The sequence below is a fragment of the Lepisosteus platostomus genome, unplaced genomic scaffold (assembly GCF_059453375.1).
Source record: "Lepisosteus platostomus isolate fLepPlt1 unplaced genomic scaffold, fLepPlt1.hap1 Scaffold_75_H1, whole genome shotgun sequence".
NCBI lineage: Eukaryota > Metazoa > Chordata > Actinopteri > Semionotiformes > Lepisosteidae > Lepisosteus > Lepisosteus platostomus.
The window spans coordinates 297345-324945 of NW_028291687.1; the positions used below are offsets into that span (position 1 = coordinate 297345).

General features: G+C 43.3%; 1 long non-coding RNA gene and 7 other non-coding genes across 8 annotated transcripts; 3 read left to right on the forward strand and 5 right to left on the reverse strand.

Moving 5' to 3' along the window:
• Positions 1 to 2777: 2777 nt before the first annotated feature.
• Positions 2778 to 2850, reverse strand: trnar-ccu (transfer RNA arginine (anticodon CCU)). Its single transcript has one exon. It is a non-coding gene; the product is annotated as a tRNA-Arg (tRNA).
• A 10073-nt stretch (positions 2851 to 12923) lies between these two features.
• Positions 12924 to 12994, forward strand: trnag-gcc (transfer RNA glycine (anticodon GCC)). The gene has a single exon. It is a non-coding gene; the product is annotated as a tRNA-Gly (tRNA).
• Positions 12995 to 15710: 2716 nt separating this feature from the next.
• LOC148631643 (uncharacterized) lies at positions 15711 to 17037 on the reverse strand. The gene is made up of 5 exons (XR_015934629.1): positions 16880 to 17037; positions 16700 to 16758; positions 16298 to 16530; positions 16078 to 16194; positions 15711 to 15978 (listed from the first exon to the last, which is right to left on the reverse strand). It is a non-coding gene; the product is annotated as an uncharacterized LOC148631643 (long non-coding RNA).
• Positions 17038 to 18380: 1343 nt separating this feature from the next.
• Positions 18381 to 18522, reverse strand: LOC148631644 (U4 spliceosomal RNA). Its single transcript, XR_015934645.1, has one exon. It is a non-coding gene; the product is annotated as a U4 spliceosomal RNA (small nuclear RNA).
• Positions 18523 to 19815: 1293 nt separating this feature from the next.
• Positions 19816 to 19934, forward strand: LOC148631645 (5S ribosomal RNA). The gene has a single exon (XR_015934633.1). It is a non-coding gene; the product is annotated as a 5S ribosomal RNA (ribosomal RNA).
• Positions 19935 to 20570: 636 nt separating this feature from the next.
• Positions 20571 to 20734, reverse strand: LOC148631646 (U1 spliceosomal RNA). The gene has a single exon (XR_015934661.1). It is a non-coding gene; the product is annotated as a U1 spliceosomal RNA (small nuclear RNA).
• Positions 20735 to 22034: 1300 nt separating this feature from the next.
• LOC148631647 (5S ribosomal RNA) lies at positions 22035 to 22153 on the reverse strand. Its single transcript, XR_015934689.1, has one exon. It is a non-coding gene; the product is annotated as a 5S ribosomal RNA (ribosomal RNA).
• Positions 22154 to 23457: 1304 nt separating this feature from the next.
• Positions 23458 to 23599, forward strand: LOC148631648 (U4 spliceosomal RNA). Its single transcript, XR_015934646.1, has one exon. It is a non-coding gene; the product is annotated as a U4 spliceosomal RNA (small nuclear RNA).
• Positions 23600 to 27601: the final 4002 nt, after the last annotated feature.

Here is a 27601-nt window from a genome sequence, read left to right on the forward strand (position 1 = left end):
TCCCGCACTTGCATATAACGCCGTTACGTGCCCAAGCGGTATTGTACGTCATCCTAGCACTGCACCCCGGGGCGTACGGTATATGGGAACGAGCACACGCCACGAATCGTCTCGAATCACTCCCTACAGCTATAAGGCACCTTGAAGCATGCACCCCCAACATTCTTCTTTGCGCATCTGTGAAAGGTAAACTCTTGAGCAAACTCTGAACCAGCTCTAAGGAAACTAATCCGATTAGACGTTACTTTGACTAATCTTTTAAGGGACCCTTGTTAATTGGAGAAATCAATGATTTCGAATGAATTCTGTATGCGATAAAAGACAGCTATACACAGAAAACATGCAGGACACTTCTCATGATGTTTCCCGAGCCGAAACACAGTGCGTTTTTCCAAGCCATTTGACAAAGCCCGCCCACTGAAAACTGCAGCAAATCGTGTAAAGACGTTCAACTTTGTAATTACTGCACGCACAGGAAGCAGAATAAATTCCTCTTTTCAAACTGTCAAAGGTTTGCTTTGCGAACACTGCAGGACATCGCACAATCTCTTTTGAACGGGGACAAACGATTTCTTATGGGGCACAGTAAGTACAGACGTTTAAAAAGCTCCACTCATGCCGACGATGCAGCATGAAGAAGCGCAACCTAACGTTTGCATTCCTAGCAAATTCCTTTTATTTTTTGATAAATAAAGACAGTCTTGTTTAACAAACAACACACACAACATTTTACATTGTGAATTCAATTCAAATCAATGTATTTCTATATAGCGCCTTTCACAACAAGGTTGTCCCAAGGCACTTAACAATGCAAGTTGTTAAGAGCCTTGTGTTTAATATGCCGCCTAGGTTACGTGCTGTCTCTTTGAGGCAAATGTTTAAATCCTCTGAGTTAAGTGCTGAAGTTATAGTAGTCCTATCAGTATTGTTGCCTCCGATCAACAGATCCTCATTTTTCTCAGAGTTGAGTAACAAAAAGTTTTCACACATCCAAGTATTTCCTTCCTTAATGCATTTAACTAAACTGATAATAGAAGAGTTGTCGTTTGGTGTAAACAAAATGTTTATTTGAGTGTCATCAGCATATGAATGAAAGTTCATATTATTTTTTCATATTATCCTACCTAGCAGCAGCATGTTGAGAGAGAGAGCAATATTGGTCCCAGCACTGATCTTCTGGTACCCCAAATTGAACTGGTGACATTGATGAAGCAGTACAATTATTAGATATTTGAACATAATGAAAACGATGAGTAAAATGTGAAGTAAACCACTGAAGGACGGTTCCAGATAAGCCAACCTCAAACTCAAGCCTGTGTAACAAAACAGAGAGGTCAACCATGTCAAAGGCAGCTCTAAGATCTAGAAGCACAAGCACTGTTGCATTCCCCGCATCAGTAGCTAAGAGAATATCATTTACGACTCTTGTTAATGCAGTTTCAGAAACCAGACTGAAATTTCTCAAGTATATTATTTGAATCCAGATACGATTGACGTTGGGCAACAACTATTCTCCCAAGACTTTTAGATTGAAATGGGACCTTTGAGACAGGCCTGTAGTTGTTAAGAACTTGTGGATCCAAATTTGACTTCTTAAGGAGTGGTCTAACAACCGCTACCTTAAATTGATCAGGTACAACGCCTGACGCAAGCGATGCATTCATCATACTAATTATAGGTCCTGCCAGTCCTTCGAGGGAATCTTTGACTAGCTGAGTGGGGATGGGATCTAGCGAACAGGTGGTTGACTTTGTCTTACGTCTGTGTTCATGAGTCCACCATAAGAAGAAATCTGAACAGGAGTGGTGATCATGCGAGGTCACCATGGAGGAAACCACTGCTCTCCCCCCCAAAAAAACCACCACTGCCCCTCTCAAGTTTGCTAAAGACCACATGGATGTTCCACAGCAACTCCTGGAACAATGTTCTGTGGACAGACGTGACAAAAGTTGAACTTGTTGGTAAATGTGCACAGCGTTATGTTTGGAGATAACAAAACACTGCATACCAACTCCAAAACCTCATCCCACCTGGGAAGGATGGCGGAGGCTGTACGGCTTGCAATCATCGAGGGACCGATGAATTCCAAGATGTATCAGGAAAATCTACAGCAGAATGTCAGGGTGTCTGCCTGTGATCTAAAACTCGAAAGACGCTGGGTCATGCAGCATGACAAAAACAAAGGAGTACATCAACAACAGAGTGGCTGAAACAAAAGAAATTCCGTATTTTGGGATGGCCAAGTAAGAGTCCTGACCCCAATCCCATTGAAGTGCTGTGGCGTGATCTGAAGCAGGCCGTTCAGTGCAAGACATCCCAAAAATATACATGAACTGAAACAGTTTTTCATAGAGGAATAGGCCAAAATACCTCCTAACCGCTGCTCAGGTCTGACCAGCCGCTACAGAAAGTGGGGGTTGAGGTTTTTGTCATAAAGGAGGTTCCACTAGCTCCTTAATATAAGGGTTCACGTACTTTTTCCATCAATGACCTTGATTTTTTAAACCATTTGGTCAATAAAGAAACAGCAATGTCAAATGTTGGGCGTGTGTTGTTTGTTAAATCAGACTCTCTTTATTAATTATTATGACTTAGATAAAGATAAGATCACATGTTAGGAGCCATTCATGCAGAAATCCACATCATTCCGAAGGGCTGTTTACAAAAGTTTTTCTCCCAACTGTATGTGAGAGAAAAGCAGAGACGCTCACTGAGTAAGGTGGGGTTGCAGCTTTGCAAATCACAAGGACATTTGTACGCTCAAAATGGGACAGGAGCACCCCAGATGGGACTCAAACCCACAAACCCTGGCTTAGGAAGCCAGTGCCTTATCCATTAGGCCACTGGGGCACACTGGGTTGGGTCGATCATGCTGATGAAGAGCCAGTTTTTTTTTCCTTTGCTTTTACAAAGGGATCCCCAAAATTAGGAAAGTTAGGCAGCAGAAGGTTTACTGTGACCTGAGAAGGACCGGCATCCAATCACGGTGGTACACACAGACACGCTCTCACTCATCTGAGCTACACGGCTACCAAGATGATCTCAGGTGCGCCGAGCTGGTACGGAACATATTGAACTGAACAACGGCGAATTGTCTCTCAGACAGGCTTTTCACCTCTGAGCTCCCTGACTGACAGTAATCAGCTAGCTAGTGAAACAGTCAGCTGCTTCTAAGCCTTAAACAGCTGCATCTCGGCGCTTCCACAGACAGATGATTTGAAAGCCAAACATCGCCCATTGGGAACACCTTACTATCACTAGTTTAAGAGACTCTTAAGGTCTTGCAGAGGTGCCTGTCTAATAGCATGCGCTTTGCAAGCTATAGGTGTTTAGGCTGAGGCAGAATGCCTGTTAACAAAATGTTTTTCTAAAGGGGCCTCGCACTCTTTTCCAAGCAATGGTCACCATCCCCACCGAGTGTCACAATGTAGTCATGTCCTAGGACATCACCTGTTAGTCTCCATTTGTCTGCCACCAACACTTTAGGTTACAGGGTCACAACCGCACCCCAGAGACCAGAGGAGCCGTTGGCGTTCTGGCGGCGCAGATTGGGCTGAAGGTGGGGCGCGTGAATCTCGCTGTTGGAGGCCGTCTGAAACTGACCCAAGCCTTTCCCTTGAATTAAATGTAAATAAGAAATGAACCCCAGATGCACATGGAATCAATCACGTGTTTCCTTTGAGCCGTTTCAGAGACTGCTCCAGAGTTTACCTTGCACAGATGCGCAAAGATTAATGATGGGGGTGCACGCTTCCAGGCGTCTTACAACTGTAGGGACTGTTTAGAGACAATTCGTAGATTGTGCTCATTTCCCTCTATTCCCCGTGTTGCAGTGGTAGGATGACGTAAATTCCTGCTTCGACACGTAACGGCATTATAATCAAGTGCAGGAGCTGAGGGCTTTAGTTTTGTTTCGTTTTCCATGGCGTTCGTAAGCGCGCAAATCAAAGGCAATTCCTGCGTCTAACACGAATGTAAATGCTTTTGAAAGTGCAGTGTGGTGCAGCTTGTAAAATCCTTTTCCACATTTGTGGTTTGTTGCTGTTTTTTCTGTCTGCCAAAGTTGCATTTTGACATCCGGACTGGGGGACTTTATCATTTGAACGTGAAGCCAGCCTTAAACCCTCTGAGGCGTGTCTGTCTGCCGGCACGAATCTTGTGAAAGGTTTTTTTTTTTTAACGGAGAGCGACTTTAAAAAGGTTTCCGCAGCCACCTCGCACTCCGTGTTAGATTATAGGAGGAATGCGGCGGCAGCGAGCTCGCTTTTGTCATGGCCGAGTGGTTAAGGCGATGGATTCGAAATGCGTTAGGGACTCCCCGCGCAGGTTCAGAACTTGCCGACTCCTGCGTCTGCCGCACGTCGCCTTGTGCCTGCGCGGCAAAGGCAAAGTGCCGCTTCTCCTTTCCCGGTACTATAAAAACGTTAAATCGCTTGGACCCGCTGCCATGGAAAGCAGTTCTTCAGATTACCATACATTCTGCGTTCGCACCTCTGGTGCTCTACTTATGCCTTTGAAAACCTAATGAATAAAGCTGAAAGAACCGACACGATATGTAGGTGCTCGTAAAGCACGCATTAAAGAACTGTTAACAGCAAGGGTTTCAGTGGGTTAACTGAGAAGGCGTGATCGCTAATTGTTGACTTTTTATTTGGTGTTAGAAACACTCTTACTGTGCATGACGTGCAACAAATGTAGCCACAGAAATTGCATCACGCTTTCATGTATGCTATTGCAGACACCAACGTTGCCTAGATAGAAAACCGAAATAGCCGTGGGTTTGCTTGCTGGTCTGAAGGATCTCTCTTCGAATCTCTATCATTTGTCAATGGAAGTAAAAGACGCTGCAATCTCATACGTTCAGAATCAAACCCGCAGCTGTTGTTCGACTTTATTTCTTGACTAATTACAACTGAGTGTCGCATGAGCAGTTACGTAAACTTGTCTGGTATATTTGAACACAAATGCCGTTCTTCAATTAAAACTAACAGTACATTGTCAGGGACATTCAGTTCTATACAAACAAGAGACAGACAAGAGAATATTTCTACCTTTCATGTGGACTACGTGTTGACTTACTGATCGGAATAATTGAAAAGTTCGGGTTCATAGCCGATGCAGTGCGTGCTAATTAGAACAACAGCAACGATTAGCTCTCAGCACCGTACTGAGCCCAGGTGTTTTTCTAAAGCTGTCAAGTGCAGTTCATTTACATGAAGGAAATCTCTTACTGGGTACGATTACAATACAGTAAGTAGCACAGGCTACTTAGGGAGTAGCCTGATGCGTTTAAAAACGACCCGAGCCAGGCGGAAGTCGAACCTACAATCTCCTGATCCGTAGTCAAACGTGTTATCCATTGCACCACTGACCCTGGTGCAACACTGCAGGACTGCAAGCCGGTGAGCTCAGCACTGCAACTAGGAAAATACCCCGGTCCATTCTTTTCCAGAAGTGAGAAACACCTGTTTTCTACATTTTGTCTGTTTTAAAACCATATCTCTTTAAACCAAACCAAGAGTTTGTCTTTTGCTCTGATATTCTGATTCATTTCGATTTCAAAGAAAAAAAAAACTACCTTCCAAAGCATCATAAAATTGTCCCTTCTTCCAGACTCTACTTCTCTCTTGTAGTAGTACAGCAGACCTTTCCAGGTGAGCAGATCACAGAGTCCGAAATGAGCTTCCTCCATCAAGCAAAGTACCTGAACATGACTCTGTCATCATAAAAGCGCCCCTGTAATAAAGAAATTCAATCTGAAATCAAGAGGGCAGTTGCCTACTGAAATACAAGAAGTCATCAATTTTAACCTAGCAACACATTAAAGGCTGCATCTATACAAGTACGATTCTAGAAATGCTCACCAGATTACGTTTTAAGAAGGAACTGCGCTTCAGGTTCTGCCGAGATCTTAACTCGGATGGCAGGATTCAGAGTCCGGAGTGCGGACTGATTGCGCACGGAGGGTCCATATACTGTGGATCCCTCAGTGATCTTCCGCGTGTTCAAACAGCCAGCGTGTGACTCCCCTGTCCCCGTGACCTCATTGCTCTGCTCTCTCCTCTGTGCAGCCGAGCCCGATTCACGGTAAAGTGAAAAAAAATATGCCCTCAACGTAAGATTTACTCTGGAGCGAGGATAGATGTTACCTTTTTATCATTGAACAGGATGTATGTGATGTGGCGACTAGGTTCAATTTTGTATCCTCTTTAAAAGATTAAGGACTGGGGTGAGCGTGATTTACCACCCTTTCAGCTAAGATCCCGACGTGCACACCGTTTAAGCTGCATAGACTCGGTCGTTTAACTCTTCTCCATTAGCAGGGTTAAGGTTAAAGAAAAAAAACATTGCTGACTTCTTTTTTTTTGCCAGCTGCTAGCGCTGATTAGCAAGGTTTGTATTTCATGTTTTGCAAGTTGCATCCATTTTAAGAAAAACAAGTCGTGTTAAAGACAGGAAAGGAATACTTGCATTTAATTAAGTCTAGCCGTAGGCGGTTATCCACTGGGATTCAGACCCAGGGCTTCCTGTTTACTAGGCAGGCGCTTTAACCAACTAAGCCACAGCGCCCTGGGAGTGCTGTCCTTTTGCAGCCACTTGGACACACCACTCAGACACATCTGCATTCAGTGTGTGCTCCGCCTGCTCGCTGAGCAAGTTGCCACCTTTACATACAATAGCAACATCGACACCAAGAGAAAGGATGACAAATGGCTTTTATCTGGAACTTTTCATGTCCAAGGAGCTCAATGTGCTTTCTGTGTACAACAGGGCCACTGAACTCCACGCTGGCCACTGAACCACAGCAGTGGCTTGCTGGCTTGACATCTCCCAAGGAAAATATTGAAATCGCATGTGGAACAGGAAAATGACCCTCGAGTACGAGGGAAAAAAAAGAAAAAGATCATCTGGAGCGCGCCAACCCAGTTGGGACAGCCCAGTTTTGTCGACGAGGTGGCCGAGTGGTTAAGGTGATGGATTGCTAATCTATTGTGCTTTGCACGCATGGGTTCAAATCCCATCCTTGTTGGTTTCCATGTCTGTTTCCATTCTGTTTTTGATCCCTATTGCTCAATGCACAGTGAAAGCATTGCATACATGTGTCTGACAATGAGAAATGGGCCCCTGAGACAGTCATTTGCCTGTTTCACAAATGATCGTATTTTACTAGAGATTCTGTTTGGGATTCAGATGTGCATTCGGACAGCAATCCCTTTCAAGAAATGATACGTTCTGGATGAGGTCAAAGGTGCATCATTTGGACACTTTGTGGGCTTGAAATACAAAGAAAATCATGTTCTATGGTACAAGATAAATACAAAACTTAAGCTTTTATTATAATTAGATTTGTTTATAAAGCATAAGCAATCATTTATTACATTAATATATGTAAAAATAACATTTTAGCATCATACGTTTAGTATATTTAGTCCCTAATGCTGAAAGAAATGATCATAGAACATGACTTCTAACCTTACCTGCGGTGTTTTTGATCCCTATTGCTCAATGCACAGTGAAAGCATTGCATACATGTGTCTGACAATGAGAAATGGGCCCCTGAGACAGTCATTTGCCTGTTTCACAAATGATCGTATTTTACTAGAGATTCTGTTTGGGATTCAGATGTGCATTCGGACAGCAATCCCTTTCAAGAAATGATACGTTCTGGATGAGGTCAAAGGTGCTGGAACACTGTATTTAGGATGTGTTTGCAGTTATTCTGTGTTTCTAGCTTCAACCCAGTGATATATATATATATGCTCACTGATTTTTTGGTACATGCCCAGGGCAATAATCATTATGAGGATTTATTTCCATATGTGCTAGAGGTAGTGTTGTGAAATTCTTCAACACACTGGATCGCAGGTTTAAACCTGCACTCTTACTCCTTAAATACCAACAAATGCAGATATGTAGCAATCATATTGTAGCTGACACTCATTTGCCTATTTCACAAATGATCATATTTTACTAGAGATTCTGTTTGGGATACGGATGTGCATTCTGACAACAATCTCTTTCAAAAAATGATTTTACCTTATCGCAGCTTTGCCCCTCTTGCCTCTTTGGAAAATATCTCCATCTTGTGGTCGTTGTTGGTAATGTCTAGACAATATCTCCATCTTGTGGTCGTTGTTGGTAATGTCTAGACAATATCTCCATCATGTGGTCGTTGTTGGTAATGTCTTCTTATGCCCTTTTTTTATTTCAATTCTTTATTAGTTGATTCTAGAATCTCTACAATAGAGCTGAAAATATCAGTTTTGTAGCAGACAATATGACATTAGTTATAGTCCAATTAAGACTTTATTACCCTGTTTGTAACATAACAAATTAAAATTGATTAAAACTAAGTTTGGAACACCAGGGAACATAAAAAATGATTTTTAGGAAAACCATGAGGTTCTCTGTGTCCGATGCCTGCAAGGGGAGAAAGCTAGAATTCTTTGCTTTTTCAAAATTTGAAAATAAACATCATATAACAACAGCTTTCATTCCTAGGAGTGAAAAATAACCATTTTTGAAGACATTTTAGTTTCTAAAACACTACAATAAAGTTAAAAACATCAGTTTTATATTACTTTTAGTATTTTTAGTGAAATTAGTCATTTATTGCACTATTTTTAATATAATCTCTAATTAAAAGTGAATAGAATTAAGTTTGGAGCAACAAGGAACACAAAAAAAAAGATTTTAAGGAAAAAAATGATGTCTTCTGTGCCAGGTGCCTGCAAGGGGAGAAAGCTAGAATCCTACCCAGGCTCCTGGAGCTCTGTCCTGGCTAAAGGAGGGTGAATCCATCCCCTTCAAAGCTCCATGAAAAAATGATCATTTAAAATTTGAAAAAAAAAACATCATATAACAACAGTTTTCATTCATAGGAGTGAAAAACAACCATTTTTGAAGACATATTAGTTTCTAAAACACTACAATAAAGTTGAAAACATCCGTTTTATATTACATTAATTTTTGTGAAATTAGTCATTTATTGCACTATTTTTAATAAAATCTCTAATTAAAAGTGATTAAAATTAAGTTTGGAACAACAAGGAACACAAAAAAAAAGATTTTAAGGAAAAAAATATTGTCTTCTGTGCCAGGTGCCTGCAAGGGGAGAAAGCTAGAATCCTACCCAGGCTCCTGGAGCTCTGTCCTGGCTAAAGGAGGGTGAATCCATCCCATTCAAAGCTCCATGAAAAAATGATATTTTTAAATTTGAAAAAAAAAAAACATTATAGAACAACATCTCTTGGTCCACAGAGTGCAAAAATCCAACTTTGAAGAAAATCCATTGACTGATCCCCGAATCCTGAAGTTTCTTCGCATGATATTGGGCTTGCAACCACTTTCTGGAAAATGATGAAAAATGCCAAAAATGAAAAAAAAGTTATCAATTCTAGAGCCTAAGAGGAAAATAAGACAAATGTATATCTCCAAATAATTTTATGTGCTTCAGAAGAGCCCAGGAAAGTTTTTTGCATACATGAAACCACGCCCGTTTGCACGTAAGCAGACATGGTTGCACACACGACTGCATGAAAGCACGCGTGCATGCAAAATCATCCTGTTAAGCATTTGAAAAGCCGCACCACGGCGCACTTGAAATAGCTCTTACATTAGTGGTCGACACAGGAATCGCCTTTTTATTTACGCTCTTACCAACGCGATGGAAAGCAAAACAAAGCAAAGCAGAGCAAAACAAAACGAACAAACGCAAAACCCTCACGTCCCGCACTTGCATATAACGCCGTTACGTGCCCAAGCGGTATTGTACGTCATCCTAGCACTGCACCCCGGGGCGTACGGTATATGGGAATGAGCACACGCCACGAATTGTCTGAAATCACTCCCTACAGCTGTAAGGCGCCTTGAAGCGTGCACCCCCAACATTCTTCTTTGCGCATCTGTGAAAGGTAAACTCTTGAGCAAACTCTGAACCAGCTCTAAGGAAACTAATCCGATTAGACGTTACTTTGACTCATCCTTTAACAGTTTTCAGTCTCTGTCTTTAAACACCTTGCTCAGTCACATTCAAGCCACAAGTACTCTTCTCGGATGTTGCACAAACAAATCCTAATGTCTTGAAAGCATTGCAGCATGTTTGTGTCCCACTTCCCGTGGCTGCAGGACGACTGACACGAACGGACAAACACAATCTGTGGCGTTTAGCGTGACATAGTCTTGCAGGCATCCTGCTGTCTTACTGCAATACTATACCACTTGAGGAAACAGTCCATCTGGCCATGAAACTCATTTGAACGTCTAGCTACAGCAACTAACAATAACATGATTTATTCAGGATGTGTGGAATCAGCACGTCCCGGAGACAGCTTCTGAAATCGTGAGCATTCTCTGGTGGTGTCCTGGAGGGCTCCCCCGGGCATGTGTTGGTGGTATAGTGGTGAGCATAGCTACCTTCCAAGCAGTTGACCCGGATTTGATTCCTGGCCAACGCAGTGGCAAGTGTTTTCAAATGCTGTCACAAGCCTTGGATTGTGACTAGCAAAGCGAAGCCTTTTGAAAGAGCTAAAGCACTGCAAAACGGAATTGAAGGAGAATCTTACAGGGGATTCTGAGCGGTGTCTAAATAAATAAATTCACAGCGTCCGCGGATGGCATTTTGCAGCTGGAAGTAGATGTCGACGCTTTTTGCACACAGCACCAAAAAAGCGTCTTTTTTGAAGGTACAAGCATTGAGCATTGGTGGTTCATTGTTAGAACTCTCGCCTGCCACGCAGGAGGCTTGGTTTCGATTCCTGGCCAGTGGCTTTTGCAGCGAACGGCTCCATCACTTGCATCCCAACTTTTGCAACTCGCAACTGAAAACCCACTGAAGCTAAGCAGGTGTGAGCCAGGTCAGTACCTGGATGAGGGTGAGCTACAGGGAAAAACAAAGCTTCCAGCTGGAAGTGGTGTTAATGGGGCCAGCGGGGAGGCGCTCACCCTGAGGTCTGTGCGGGTCCCAATCTCCCAATATAGTGACGGAGAAGCTCTGTTGTAAAAGGGCGCTGTCTTTTGGATGAGATGTAAAACCGAGGTCATAGTGCTCTGTGGTCATTAAAAATGACCACCAAAACCTTTGACAAAAGCTCTTGGTAATTGATGGTCTTCAATAATGTTTCTCCTTTAGGTACATTTAAAATCAGCTGAATAATGCTGTGAAACCATGAAACTGCATGAGAAAGCCCGTACACTGAATTACACGGCTTTCTATTCAAAGGAGGACAAAAGAAATTCCCTGAGTTCGATTTTTTGCAGCACAGAGAGGGGCACTGTCATAAGGCCGGTTAGCTCAGTTGGTTAGAGCGTGGTGCAAATAACGCCAAGGTCGCGGGTTCGAGCCCCGTACGGGCCATGTCCTTTTCTCCTCTCTTACCAAAGCTGTTAGGTTCCTTTCCGTGGTGAGATGGGTTGTCCTGCAACGCTGCCACACAGTGCCGACAGACAAGAGTGTTGCGGGAGAAGAGAAAAGTGTTTGAAGATTTAAGAGTGTCTTAGGTGGAGCCAAAATCAAGTGTCACAAATGCAAGTGGGAAGATTTCCAATGTTTAATATGGTCAAAATAAGCGGAAGTTACCAGCTGGTCCGGCACAGTCTGCCATGCTTTTGTCATATACTGTAAAGTGGTGTCGAACTGGAGCCTCACCATTTGCATATGTGAGGCTCCAGTTATACATCGATTGTCACATTAAATGACAAAAATGAAGAGAGGTAAAGCAGCTGGAGAGGTTTTCTTACAACTTTTGAGCTGACACAGTTTTGGAAAATGTTTCCTTCACGCTGCACTGTACAATATAGGCAGCCAAGAGTCTCCAAAACAAAACAGAATTGACAGATAGGAGAAAATTCCCACTCGTCCTGAAGTTCCCAAAATCCAGCACTGAGCGTAAACAAAGTGTCTAAGTAGCGTGTGAATGCTAACCCTAACCCTAGCAGGAGTTTGAGCAATCCAGCACTGAGAGTAAAAAGATGAGTCAAAGTAACGTCTAATCGGATTAGTTTCCTTAGAGCTGGTTCAGAGTTTGCTCAAGAGTTTACCTTTCACAGATGCGCAAAGAAGAATGTTGGGGGTGCAGGCTTCAAGGCGCCTTACAGCTGTAGGGAGTGATTCGAGACGATTCGTGGCGTGTGCTCGTTCCCATATACCTTACGCCCCGGGGTGCAGTGCTAGGATGACGTACAATACCGCTTGGGCACGTAACGGCGTTATATGCAAGTGCGGGACGTGAGTGTTTTCGTTTGTTCGTTTTGTTTTGCTCTGCTTTGCTTTGTTTTGCTTTCCATCGCGTTGGTAAGAGCGTAAATAAAAAGGCGATTCCTGTGTCTACCACTAATGTAAGAGCTATTTCAAGTGCGACGTGGTGCGGCTTTTCAAATGCTTGTGGGCATTTCTCTGTTGTTGATTCTTTTTTTGTGTGTAACAAAGTGGCATTTTCATGTCCGGACGGGGAGACTTTATCATTCCGACATGAAGCCACCCTTAAGTCCTCTGAGGCGTGTCTGTCTGCAAGGCTTGTATTTTGGAAATGTTTTTTTGAAACGGAAAACGACTTTGAAATAGGCTTCCGCTGGCGCCTCGCGATCCAGGTAAGATTGTAGCAAGAACGCAGCGGCGGTGGGGCTTGCTGTAGTCGTGGCTGAGTGGTTAAGGCGATGGACTAGAAATCCATTGGGGTCTCCCCGCACAGGTTCCAATCTTGCCGACTACGTTGTCCGGCTTCAGTCGGTGTGTTTCGGCACAAGCAAAGAAGCGCGCCTCTTTGCTGTTCCTGGTGGTTTTAAAACGCCCAATCGCTTGTACCCGCTGCCTTGGAAATAAGTTCTTCAGCGTCCGCAAATGGCATTTTGCAGCTGGAAGCATATGTCGACGCGTTTTGCACAGAGCACCAAAAAAGCGTCTTTTTTGAAGGGACAGGCACTGAGCATTGGTGGTTCAGTGGTAGAATTCTCGCCTGCCACGCGGGAGGCTCGGGTTCGATTCCCGGCCAATGCAGTGGCTTTTGCAGCGAGCAGCTCCATCACTTGCATCCCCTTGCAACTCGCAACTGAAAACCCACTGAAGCTAAGCAGGTGTGAGCCAGGTCAGAATCCGGATGAGGGTGAGCTACAGGGAAAAACAAAGCTTCCAGCTGGAAGCGGTGTTAATGGTGCCGGCGGGGGGGCGCTCACCCTGAGGTCTGTGCGGGTCCCAATGCCCCAGTATAGTGACGGAGATGCTGTGTTGTAAAAGGGCGCTGTCTTTTTGGATAAAACCGAGGTCACAGCGCTCTGTGGTCATTCAAAATGACCACCAAAACCTTTGACAAAAGCTCTTGGTAATTGATGGTCTTCAATAATGCTTCTCCTTTAGGTACATTTTAAATCAGCTGAAAAATGCTGTGAAATGGGGGGGCACTTCAGGCCAGTGTAGGATTTGGGTTACAAGAACCATGAAACTGCACGAGAAAGCCCGTACACTGATTACACGGCTTTCTATTCAAAGGAGGACAAAAGAAATTCCCTGAGTTTGATTTTTTGCAGCACAGAGAGGAGCACTGTCATGAGGCCGGTTAGCTCAGTTGGTTAGAGGGTGGTGCTAATAACGCCAAGGTCGCGGGTTTGAGCCCTGTACGGGCCAGGTCTAGGTCCAGGTCCTTGTTTATGAAACAGGCAAATGACTGTCTCAGGGGCCCATTCCTCATTCTCAAGACACATGTATGCAGTATGTACACCGTGCATTGAGCAATAGGGACTGAATACACCACAGGTAAGGTTAGAAGTCATTCTGAGGTGCCACATGTTAGGGATACAGCTAGGCATCCGAAATGTAGGGTTTGAGGCCCTTCAGGAGTACTGCATCCTTTGAGACAGACCCGTGCATGTTAAACAAATGATCATTTCTTTCGGCATTAGGGACTAAATATACTAAACATATGATGCTAAAATGTTATTTTCACATATATTAATGTAATAAATGATTGCTTATGCTTTATAAACAAATCTAATTAAAATAAAAGCTTAAGTTTTGTATTTATCTTGTACCATAGAACATGATTTTCTTTGTATTTCAAGCCCACAAAGTGTCCAAATGACGCACTACATGATATAAGGAAGATTATCACATGCATATCGGTATTATCTTTCTTATGAAAATGCATTCCTTTCATTACCTTTTACTTTTTAAAATGAACTCAAATTGAGTATAATGTAATAATTTAAGTAGAATAGATTCTAATAATATAATGATCCAGTGTTTTGCACTACTTCACTGCTTCACTGCTCTATGCCATCTGGAAATAAATCCTCAGACTGCTTACTGCCCTGGGCATGTACCAATAAATTAAAGGAGCACATCTGTTTATCACTGCGTTGAAGCAGGAGACACACAGTCTCTGCAAACACATCCTAGATACAGTGTTCCAGCACCTTTGACCTCATCCAGAACGTATCATTTCTTGAAAGGGATTGCTGTCCGAATGCACATCTGAATCCCAAACAGAACCTCTAGTAAAATACGATCATTTGTGAAACAGGCAAATGACTGTCTCAGGGGCCCATTCCTCATTGTCAGACACATGTATGGAATGCTTTCACTGTGCATTGAGCAATAGGGATTAAAAACACCGCAGGTAAGGTTAGATGTCATGTTCTATGATCATTTCTTTCAGCATTAGGGACTAAATATACTAAACGTATGATGCTAAAATGTTATTTTCACATATATTAATGTAATAAATGATTGCTTATGCTTTATAAACAAATCTAATTAAAATAAAAGCTTAAGTTTTGTATTTATCTTGTACCATAGAACATGATTTGCTTTGTATTTCAAGCCCACAAAGTGTCCAAATGTTCTATGATCATTTCTTTCAGCATTAGGGACTAAATATACCAAACGTATGATGCTAAAATCCTGAAAAAAGGATGTGCTCCATCTCGTCAGTAGATTGGATTCCAAAACTGATTTGGGTCAATATACATTACCTTTGAAATTAAAGTACAGTCTACTGTAGGGAACCATCAACTTAGAAAGCATTGGCCTTCCCTGGGGGTCAGGTAGGTGCAAAAGATAAACTTTTATCCTATCTTTACCTTAAGATAAGTGGCCAAGCAGTATTTTTCCAAGTTTCACCAAGCACATCATGTTGCCATAGTAGACAAAGTTCTATAAAATGTTAAATAACTTTTAAAAAAAGCATCTTGGTCTTACAGTACTGTACAAGGTGAATTAAACTGTCCCTGGTAATAAAAAGTAATTAGAAGCATCTCAGAAACTTTATCTCTAGAAACATTAGCTGTTTTATATCATGTAATTTAGTGTGATGTTGTCAGAATTCAAGGACATTATCACACACAGAAATTGGTTCAGTTAAATCTAAAAAACACAGCTAAACATGGGTTTAAATGTAACAGAAGTCTTACCTCTTGTCAAAAGATTTAATTCAAGAAGCGATGTAATAAATGATTGCTTATGCTTTATAAAGAAATCTAATTAAAATAAAAGCTTAAGTTTTGTATTTATCTTGTACCATAGAACATGATTTTCTTTGTATTTGAAGCCCACAAAGTGTCCAAATGATGCACTACATGATATAAGGAAGATTATCACATGCATATCGGTATTATCTTTCTTATGAAAATGCATTCCTTTCATTACCTTTTACTTTTTAAAATGAACTCAAATTGTGTATAATGTAATAATTTAAGTAGAATAGATTCAGGTAGGAAATATAGAGTCATGATGTTTATGGCTGACATCATTTCACATGGGTGAATTTTAAGCTAAGAAATAAAAACATTTACAATGAAGATACCATTACTTAATTTTAAATGCCTTTAAAAAATAAATACCTCCTGAGAATAATTTGCCACTCCCAGATCCTTGGTAAGGTACTGTTTGAATCCAATCAGGAGAGGAGCATCCAGGGAGTGCTTTCTATAGAGTACAGCTTGGGCCACTCTCTTCCGGCCTGCTGATACTTTTTAACTACTCAGGGCCTGTAAGGATATAAAACACCGGTTTAAACATTTTATACCTATAAGACAAATTAGAATTTTAGTAAAAAATAGATACATCTGAAAAATAAAAAGTCTTACTGCTGATAGAGTTCTTCAGAGCTCACATCTTCCCTTTCCTTATCCGCTTCTGTTTCAGTTTCTAGAGCAGCCTCTGGCATCTCTTCCTCCTGGACAGCGGCCTCTTGCTCAGGGCCGCTGGAATGCAGGTATATTCTTTTCAACATGCTTTTACATAATATGTTGTAACAATGATTTCAAAAAGAAACTACAGAAGCCTTACAGATTAAAAATATCTCACCTTGCCAATGTGTCTTCAGGCTCCCCATGTACAAAAAGGCCCAAGGACTCTAGCAGTCTTACAACCACTATCCTGTTTGCCTCACCAGACACGATCTCTATTCTGTGGTAATCCACGATGACCCCGTTTTTCAGGTGATTCATCATGTCCTCCCTCGCCTGTTGAGAGGCCATCCTGATCTCTTCTGCCGTGGCGTGCTTCATACACGACCTCTTCAAGTGAGCGGGTTTCCTCTGAAAATAAATAATACCATCTGTGTATAGAAACAAGCTAAGACTGATTTCTTAAATTATCCTTAATTTTCTCTCTCATAGTTTGAGCATAATGATTTTATTGCATTTATAAAAGAATTGCTCATTGCTCCTAAATAAATAATGGTTTCATAAAAAAGTGAACACTTACTTGGTCTCAGTCACAGACTTTCCAATAGAAGCCATTGTGGAGTTCAGCAACTGCAGGTCCTAGAAGTGGGGAAGGAATTTTAAAAGAGAAATTGAATTACAATACAGAAGGAATGGCTGAGGGATCACTGAAATATATATATACAAATTCCAAAGACTGAGTCCATATAGAAACAACTACCTTTCATTTTCAGTATAAGAAAAAAAAACATTATCTTCCAAAGCATCATAAAATTGTCCCTTCTTCCAGACTCTACTTCTCTCTTGTAGTAGTATAGCAGACCTTTCCAGGTGAGCAGATCACAGAGTCCGAAATGAGCTTCCTCCATCAAGCAAAGTACCTGAACATGACTCTGTCTTCATAAAAGCGCCCCTGTAATAAAGAAATTAAATCCGAAATCAAGAGGGCAGTTGCCTACTGAAATACAAGAAGTCATCAATTTTAACCTAGCAACACATTAAAGGCTGAATCTATACAAGTACGATTCTAGAAATGCTCACCAGATGACGTTTTAAGAAGGAACTGCGCCTCAGGTTCCGCCGAGATCTTAACTCGGATGGCAGGATTCAGAGTCCGGAGTGCGGACTGATGGCGCACGGAGGGTCCATATACTGTGGATCCCTCAGTGATCTTCCGCGTATTCAAACCGCCAGCGTGTGACTCCCCTGTCCCCGTGACCTCATTGCTCTGCTCTCTCCTCTGTGCAGCTGAGCCCGACTCACGGTAAAATGGAAAAAAATATGCCCTCGACGTGAGATTTATTCTGGAGCGAGCCAGTGTTGCGCATAGCTGCCTTCAAAGCAGTTAACCCAGGTTCGATTCCCGGCCAACGCAGTTGCGAATGTTTTCAAATGCTGTCATGAGCCTTGGATTGTGACTAGCAAAGCGAAGCCTTTTGAAAGAGCTAAAGCACTGCAAAACGGAATTGAAGGAGAATCTTACAGGGGATTCTGAGCAGTGTCTGCATACATGCAGTCAGATAAAGGTGCTGAAAGCTTGAGCTACTCTCAATGTCATGCTGCCCTTCCCCGGAGTAAATCTGTTACATTGAAAAAATGCTTCTGGCAGGTTCAAAAAGGGACCCTTGTTAATTGGAGAAATCAATGATTTCGAATGAATTCTGTATGCGTTAAAAGACAGCTATACACAGAAAACATGCAGGACACTGCTCATGATGTTTCCCGAGCCGAAACACAGTGCGTTTTTCCAAGCCATTTGACAAAGCCCACCCACTGAAAACTGCAGCAGATCGTGTAAAGACGTTCAACTTTGTAACTACTGCACGCACAGGAAGCAGAATAAATTCCTCTTTTCAAACTGTCAAAGGTTTGCTTTGCGAACGCTGCAGGACATCGCACAATCTCTTTTGAATGGGGACAAACGATTTATTATGGGGCGCAGTAAGTACAGACGTTTAAAAAGCTCCACTCATGCCGACGATGCAGCATGAAGAAGCGCAACCTAACGTTCGACAGACAAAAGCCGGGCGCCGCTACGAGCAATATGAAATCAAACTGACAGCACACGGCGTTTCGCGCTGACTCAAAAGTGATCTCGACAGACGCTGTTCTCTGCATAACGCTGAAAGAGCTAAAGAGCGTTTCTGTTGAGACGTAACAAGCTTGTTTCTTTCTACCATGATGTTACCATGACAAAATCTGTCTTTAAACACCTTGCTCAGTCTCTGACGAGACTGTCAAAAATTGCTTTCGCCGATTGTATTGCAAACCGGCGGAAGCGGGGTATTGGGAAAAGTTTTCAACTAGCAATAATCGCGCCTCGGCTAAACCTCACAGGCTACGATACTGCCACTGCGCAAAGCTGACGGTTGCCAGGCAACCGCGGGGATCCTATGGAAATCGTTATCGATCGTCTCATGGCATGTCGTTGCTATAAGGCTTCATATTTGTCGTCTTCTTCTTCTTCTAGCTTGAGGTTTTGAAGAATTTCATGACAGACAAGGGCTCCGTTGGGAACAAAGGGCGTTGTGAGAAAACCGTTGCTTATTTTCAGCAGCAGAAATACAACCCTTTAAATACAAGATGACAGAACAATGAGGAAGGGCATGCCGGGAGGAACTCATGCACTACAGAGGAAAGGGGGCGGGCACGTACAGTTCACATTCAAGCCACAAGTACTCTTCTTGGATGTTGCACAAACAAATCCTAACGTCTTGAAAGCATTGCAGCATGTTTGTGTCCCACTTCCCGTGGCTGCGGGACGACTGACACGAACGGACAAACACAATCTGTGGCGTTTAGCGTGACATAGTCTTGCAGGCATCGTGCTGTCTCACTGCAATATTATACCACTGGAGGAAACAGTCCATCTGGCCATGAAACTCATTTGAACGTCTAGCTACAGCAACTAACAATATCATGATTTATTCAGGATGTGTGGAATCAGCACGTCCCGGAGACAGCTTCCGAAATCGTGAGCATTCTCTGGTGGTAGGGGCGTTCAAGATGCCGCTCAGGTGGGAGGTAAAGTTTAGTGGTTGGGGAGTTTTTTTGAGTTTTTCATGACCTGAATGTTAATTTTTGCTTTTTTTGACTACAGAAAAATAAGGACTTAACACTAGTTGTTTAAACTTCAGTTATAATTGAAAGAAAAAAAAAACGATTTTTTTTTAGGTTTAAAAAGTCCGATATGAGTAACACTGGGAAAAGAAAAGAGAGTGCTGGGTCTTCGAAGGAGAACTCTAAGATACCTCAATCGTATATGTATAGCACTACAAAAAAATCGATGGCAACTAAAGGGAAAAGTGAAGCAGCTGCAGGGGCAGCAAGAGGGCGGAGGTGCCGCGCGCCCGGCCGACGTGTTGGACCGGTGTGCTTTACGTGCTGAAATAAACACGCGACAGCCCCGAAATGTTTCCAGAGTGCTGTGCACTGAAGACTTGCCTGGTGCTCCTCCGTGCAGATTGTTTGTCCTCCTCCAGTGCGGGACGAGCCAACACAAGGGAGCGCATTCGCCAACATCCAGGCACGCAATGCGATTTGGAAAGCAGCTCCTTTCCAAAGAGTTGCACACGAACGATCCTTCAGTCCCGCTCGGGGGGCACGGAACCCCCGCCACACACAGCTTCAAGTAGCGAGTCAGGCGCCGGGACTTTCGCTTACGGCCACACCACCCTGAACACGCCTGATCTCGTCTGATCTCGGAAGCTAAGCAGCGTCGGGCCTGGTTAGTACTTGGATGGAAGACTGCCTGGGAATACCAGGTGCTGTAAGCTCTTGCTCTCCCGGCCAGCAGGGGTCGCCGTTGGTGCCGTAGGCTTTGGGAGGAAAACCTGCAGAATGGAAAGGTGATCTATAGCCTCATCTCTAGAGATGTTTTGTTGCTGTGGCATGTGTGTGACCCATATTCGAAAAAAAAAACCCGTCTGTAAAACGAATATCGAAGCTGCCTCTAAATCTGCAAATGAAGATGAGTCGATAAACCACTCGTTTTTCGTATAACTAGACATATATTCATTTGTTACCGATTTCATTCATTGAGCACGAATACAATAGAGGTACAGCCATTCACTGTTTGACATGTCTGCACTGGTACAGAACCGAGCAATCAGAAAACGGGTGAAACTGTCTTTAGACTCAGCATACAGTACCGAGGCCCCCCATGACCAAATAAAGGCTAACCTCGATAATCAGCCTAAAGAACGCAGACTACAGCAAAACGACTGACTTTGAAAAGGGAATGAACGTCCGGAAGGAGTAGTGGAACTAGCTTGAGATGCTTCTCCGGACCCCTAACTAAAAGCCAGCGAGAACCAGCAGCGGCGTCCACTCCTGTCGAACCGGGATCCTTCCGCAGCCACGCAGCTCGTGGTGTCCTAACCCTCCCGTATCTGATTTTGGACCAAGCACATCAGGGGAGAGCGCGAACGCAGTCCCCCACTACCAGAAATTATGCAGTCGAGATTCCCACATTTGGGGAATTCGCAGGGGTCAGCACAGCCGGAGTGCAATGGCCGAGCCTCGCCCTGGGTGAACCTCCTTCTTGATCAAGGTATCTCCCCTGCCAGGTAAGTATGAGTTAAACAGGCCCCTGCAAGCGGCCCGCACCCACAGCACAAATCGCGCAGCCTAGGCCACCTCCTCGCCCTGCACGCCACCGCCTCCTGCTGGGCCCACTCTTTCACACACTCACACGCCACACTAACACTCAAAAGTGTGGGCAAAACGAGAAAACGAGCGCGCCGTTAACTACACATCTGCAGTCGCCGTTGCGCATTCGCAGCATGTCCCGGGATGCAATTCGGCCTCATTGCGACGTGCGCCTGCCACACACCGAACAAACCTTTTCAGCAATTTCCAAAAAACGGGCCTGCTTGCCTGCCCACAAGGCTCCGTCTCTTACCTGCTCTCCAGAGCCTGCTGCCTTCTGTGCTTTTCTCTCGGCACCGCTGCAGTGCACACAACTCCTGCAGCGGGAGGGGGGGAGAAAGTTCCCGCGCTCTGCCGCAGGGAAGGCTCGCTCCGTGCGCACACGTCCTTTCGATGCCAGTCCAACAAGTGCTCCGCATTAGCTGCGTCGGGGCTCCAATGGCCACAATGCCGGGGAATGGCACCTGTAAAGTGTTAATTGGGGCACAGGAACAGCCCGTCTCGTCTCGGGGGGGCCGGCTTCAGAGACAATACAGCAAACACAGAGGGGCGGGGGAAGAAGACGACACCACACATGCGGGTACATTCAGCTCCGGCGGGAACGAGACATTTGTCGGTCTTTTCAAGTGCCGAGAGCCGAGCAATCCTTCACTTGTATCGTTTCTCCCCGGTGACTAGATCTGGCCCTGCGACTCTCGACTGGGCTCACCCCCGGGGCAGCCCAGCAGGTGTGAGCCTGGCCGGCACCCGGATGGGAGATTCCACCCCGGAAAAGCTCCGGTTGCTGCTGCTCCTGCAAGAGGTGTGACTGGGACCAGTAGGGAGCGCTCACCCTGCGGGCTGTGTGGCTCTCTTACGCCCCAGCCTCCTGATGGCGACACTCTGCTGCACAAACAGGCGCCGTCCTTCGGGGGAGGCGTCAAACCGAGGTCCCGACCCTCCTTGGCCATTAGGAAACCCCAGGGCTCAATGAATGAAATCGGTAACAAATGAATAAATGTCTAGTTATACGAAAAACGAGTGGTTTATCGACTCATTTGCAGATTTAGAGGCAGCTTCGATATTCGTTTTACAGACGGGTTTTTTTTTTTTGAATATGGGTCACACACATGCCACAGCAACAAAACATCTCTAGAGATGAGGCTATAGATCACCTTTCCATCCTGCAGGTTTTCCTCCCAAAGCCTACGGCACCAACGGCGACCCCTGCTGGCCGGGAGAGCAAAAGCTTACAGCACCTGGTATTCCCAGGCGGTCTCCCATCCAAGTACTAACCAGGCCCGACGCTGCTTAGCTTCCGAGATCAGACGAGATCGGGCGTGTTCAGGGTGGTGTGGCCGTAAGCGAAAGCCCCGGCGCCTGACTCGCTACTTGAAGCTGTGTGTGGCGGGGGTTCCGTGCCCCCCGAGCGGGACTGAAGGATCGTTCGTGTGCAACTCTTTGGAAAGGAGCTGCTTTCCAAATCGCATTGCGTGCCTGGATGTTGGCGAATGCGCTCCCTTGTGTTGGCTCGTCCCGCACTGGAGGAGGACAAACAATCTGCACGGAGGAGCACCAGGCAAGTCTTCAGTGCACAGCACTCTGGAAACATTTCGGGGCTGTCGCGTGTTTATTTCAGCACGTAAAGCGCACCGGTCCAACACGTCGGCCGGGCGCGCGGCGCCTCCGCCCTCTTGCTGCCCCTGCAGCTGCTTCACTTTTCCCTTTAGTTGCCATCGATTTTTTTGTAGTGCTATACATATACGATTGAGGTATCTTAGAGTTCTCCTTCGAAGACCCAGCACTCTCTTTTCTTTTCCCAGTGTTACTCATATCGGACTTTTTAAACATAAAAGGGTTAACCCTAAAAAAATCGTTTTTTTTTTCTTTCAATTATAACTGAAGTTTAAACAACTAGTGTTAAGTCCTTATTTTTCTGTAGTCAAAAAAAGCAAAAATTAACATTCAGGTCATGAAAAACTCAAAAAAACTCCCCAACAACTAAACTTTACCTCCCACCTGAGCGCCATCTTGAACGCCCCTACCACCAGAGAATGCTCACGATTTCGGAAGCTGTCTCCGGGACGTGCTGATTCCACACATCCTGAATAAATCATGATATTGTTAGTTGCTGTAGCTAGACGTTCAAATGAGTTTCATGGCCAGATGGACTGTTTCCTCCAGCGGTATAGTATTGCAGTGAGACAGCACGATGCCTGCAAGACTATGTCACGCTAAACGCCACAGATTGTTTGTCCGTTCTTGTCAGTCGTCCCGCAGCCACGGGAAGTGGGACACAAACATGCTGCAATGCTTTCAAGACGTTAGGATTTGTTTGTGCAACATCCAAGAAGAGTACTTGTGGCTTGAATGTGAACTGTACGTGCCCGCCCCCTTTCCTCTATAGTGCATGAGTTCCTCCCGGCATGACCTTCGTCATTGTTCTGTCATCTTTTATTTAAAGGGTTGTATTTCTGCTGCTGAAAATAAGCAACGGTTTTCTCACAACGCCCTTTGTTCCCAACGGAGCCCTTGTCTGTCATGAAATTCTTCAAAACCTCAAGCTAGAAGAAGAAGAAGACGACAAATATGAAGCGTTATAGCAACGACATGCCATGAGACGATCGATAACGATTTCCATAGAATCCCCGCGGTTGCTTGGCAACCGTCAGCTTTGCGCAGTGGCAGTATCGTAGCCTGTGAGGTTTAGCCGAGGCGCGATTATTGCTAGTTGAAAACTTTTCCCAATACCCCGCTTCCGCCGGTTTGCAATACAATCGGCGAAAGCAATTTTTGACAGTCTCGTCAGAGACTGAGCAAGGTGTTTAAAGACAGATTTGGTCATGGTGATATCATGGTAGAAAGAAACGAGCTTGTTACGTGTCAACAGAAACGCTCTTTAGCTCTTTCAGCTTTATGCAGAGAACAGCGTCTGTCGAGATTACTTTTGTGTCAGCGCGAAACGCCGTGTGCTGTCAGTATGATTTCATATTGCTCGTAGCGGCGCCTGGCTTTTGTCTGTCAAACGTTAGGTTGCGCTTCTTCATGCTGCATCGTCGGCATGAGTGGAGCATTTTAAACGTCTGTACTTACTGCGCCCCATAAGAAATCGTTTGTCCCTGTTCAAAAGAGATTGTGCGATGTCCTGCAGCGTTCGCAAAGCAAACCTTTGACAGTTTGAAAAGAGGAATTTATTCTGCTTCCTGTGCGTGCAGTAGTTACAAAGTTGAACGTCTTTACACGATCTGCTGCAGTTTTCAGTGGGTGGGCTTTGTCAAATGGCTTGGAAAAACGCACTCTGTTTCGGCTCGGGAAACATCATGAGCAGTGTCCTGCATGTTTTCTGTGTATAGCTGTCTTTTAACGCGTACAGAATTCATTCGAAATCATTGATTTCTCCAATTAACAAGGGTCCCTTTTTGAACCTGCCAGAAGCATTCTTTCAATGTAACAGATTTACTCCGGGGAAGGGCAGCATGACATTGAGAGTAGCTCAAGCTTTCAGCACCTTTATCTGACTGCATGTATGCAGACACTGCTCAGAATCCCCTGTAAGATTCTCCTTCAATTCCGTTTTGCAGTGCTTTAGCTCTTTCAAAAGGCTTCGCTTTGCTAGTCACAATCCAAGGCTCATGACAGCATTTGAAAACATTTGCAACTGCATTGGCCGGGAATCGAACCTGGGTCAACTGCTTTGAAGGCAGCTATGCGCAACACTGGCTCGCTCCAGAGTAAATTTCACGTCGAGGGCATATTTTTTTCCATTTTACCGTGAGTCGGGCTCAGCTGCACAGAGGAGAGAGCAGAGCAATGAGGTCACGGGGAAGAAGGGACAATTTTATGATGCTTTGGAAGATAATGTTTTTTTTTTCTTATACTGAAAATGAAAGGTAGTTGTTTCTATATGGACTCAGTCTTTGGAATTTGTATATATATATTTCAGTGATCCCTCAGCCATTCCTTCTGTATTGTAATTCAATTTCTCTTTTAAAATTCCTTCCCCACTTCTAGGACCTGCAGTTGCTGAACTCCACAATGGCTTCTATTGGAAAGTCTGTGACTGAGACCAAGTAAGTGCTCACTTTTTTATGAAACCATTATTTATTTTGGAGCAATGAGCAATTCTTATATAAATGCAATAAAATCATTATGCTCAAACTATGAGAGAGAAAATTAAGGATAATTTAAGAAATCAGTCTTAGCTTGTTTCTATACACAGATGGTATTATTTATTTTCAAAGGAAACCCGCGAGGATTCCCCTGGTGTGCAAGATGTGCCTGAATACTCTTGATCAGCTTCCTGTTCACTTGAAGAGGGCGTGTATGAAGCACGCCACGGCAGAAGAGATCAGGATGGCCTCTCAACAGGCGAGGGAGGACATGATGAATCACCTGAAGAATGGGGTTATCGTGGATTACCACAGAATAGAGATCGTGTCTGGTGAGGCAAACAGGATAGTGGTTGTAAGACTGCTAGAGTCCTTGGGCCTTTTTGTACATGGGAAGCCTGAAGACACATTGGCAAGGTGAGATATTTTTAATCTGTAAGGCTTCTGTAGTTTCTTTTTGAAATCATTGTTACAACATATTATGTAAAAGCATGTTGAAAAGAATATACCTGCATTCCAGCGGCCCTGAGCAAGAGGCCGCAGTCCAGGAGGAAGAGATGCCAGAGGCTGCTCTAGAAACTGAAACAGAAGCGGATAAGGAAGGGGAAGATGTGAGCTCTGAAGAACTCTATCAGCAGTAAGACTTTTTATTTTTCAGATGTATCTATTTTTTACTAAAATTCTAATTTGTCTTATAGGTATAAAATGTTTAAACCGGTGTTTTATATCCTTACAGGCCCTGAGTAGTTAAAAAGTATCAGCAGGCCGGAAGAGAGTGGCCCAAGCTGGACTCTATAGAAAGCACTCCCTGGATGCTCCTCTCCTGATTGGATTCAAACAGTACCTTACCAAGGATCTGGGAGTGGCAAATTATTCTCAGGAGGTATTTATTTTTTAAACGCATTAAAAATTAAGCAATGGTATCTTCATTGTAAATGTTTTTATTTCTTAGCTTAAAATTCACCCATGTGAAATGATGTCAGCCATAAACATCATGACTCTATATTTCCTACCTGAATCTATTCTACTTAAATTATTACATTATACACAATTTGAGTTCATTTTAAAAAGTAAAAGGTAATGAAAGGAATGCATTTTTAAAAGAAAGATAATACCGATATGCATGTGATAATCTTCCTTATATCATGTAGTGCGTCATTTGGACACTTTGTGGGCTTGAAATACAAAGAAAATCATGTTCTATGGTACAAGATAAATACAAAACTTAAGCTTTTATTTTAATTAGATTTGTTTATAAAGCATAAGCAATCATTTATTACATCGCTTCTTGAATTAAATCTTTTGACAAGAGGTAAGACTTCTATTTTACATTTAAACCCATGTTTAGCTGCGTTTTTTAGATTTAACTGAACCAATTTCTGTGTGTGATAATGTCCTTGAATTCTGACAACATCACACTAAATTACATGATATAAAACAGCTAATGTTTCTAGAGATAAAGTTTCTGGGATGCTTCTAATTACTTTTTATTACCAGGGACAGTTTAATTCACCTTGTACAGTACTGAAAGACCAAGATGCTTTTTTTAAAGTTATTTAACATTTTATAGAACTTTTTCTACTATGGCAACATGATGAGCTTGGTGAAACTTGGAAAAATACTGCTTGGCCACTTATCTTAAGATAAAGATAGGATAAAGGTTTATCTTTTGCACCTACCTGACCCCCAGGGAAGGCCAATGCTTTCTAAGTTGATGGTTCCCTACAGTAGACTGTACCTTATCTTCAAAGGTAATGTATATTGACCCAAATCAGTTTTGGAATCCAATCTACTGCCGAGATGGAGCACATCCTTTTTTCAGGATTTTAGCATCATACGTTTGGTATATTTAGTCCCTAATGCTGAAAGAAATGATCATAGAACATGACATCTAACCTTACCTGTGGTGTCTTTAATCCCTATTGCTCAATGCATGGTGTACATACTGCATACATGTGTCTTGAGAATGAGGAATGGGCCCCTGAGACAGTAATTTGCCTGTTTCACAAATGATCGTATTTTACTAGAGATTCTGTTTGGGATTCAGATGTGCATTCGGACAGCAATCCCTTTCAAGAAATGATACGTTCTGGATGAGGTCAAAGGTGCTGGAACACTGTATTTAGGATGTGTTTGCAGAGACTATGTGTCTCCTGCTTCAACGCAGTGATAAATAGATGTGCTCCTGTAATTCATTGGTACATGCCCAGGGCAGTAAGCAGTCTGAGGATTTATTTCCAGACGGCATAGAGCAGTGAAGTAGTGTAGTAGAGCAACACACTGGATCATTTTATTATTAGAATCTATTCTACTTAAATTATTACATTATACACAACTTGAGTTCATTTTAAAAAGTAAAAGATAATGAAAGGAATGCATTTTCATAAGAAAGATAATACTGATATGCATGTGATAATCTTCTTTATATCATGTAGTGCGTCATTTGGACACTTTGTGGGCTTGAAATACAAAGAAAATCATGTTCTATGGTACAAGATAAATACAAAACTTTAGCTTTTATTTTAATTAGATTTGTTTATAAAGCATAAGCAATCATTTATTACATTAATATATGTGAAAATAACATTTTAGCATCATATTATTACATACAGGTCTCTAGCTTCAACACAGTGATATATATATGCTCAGTGATTTATTGGTACATGCCCAGGTCAATAATCAGAATGAGGATTTATTTCCAGACG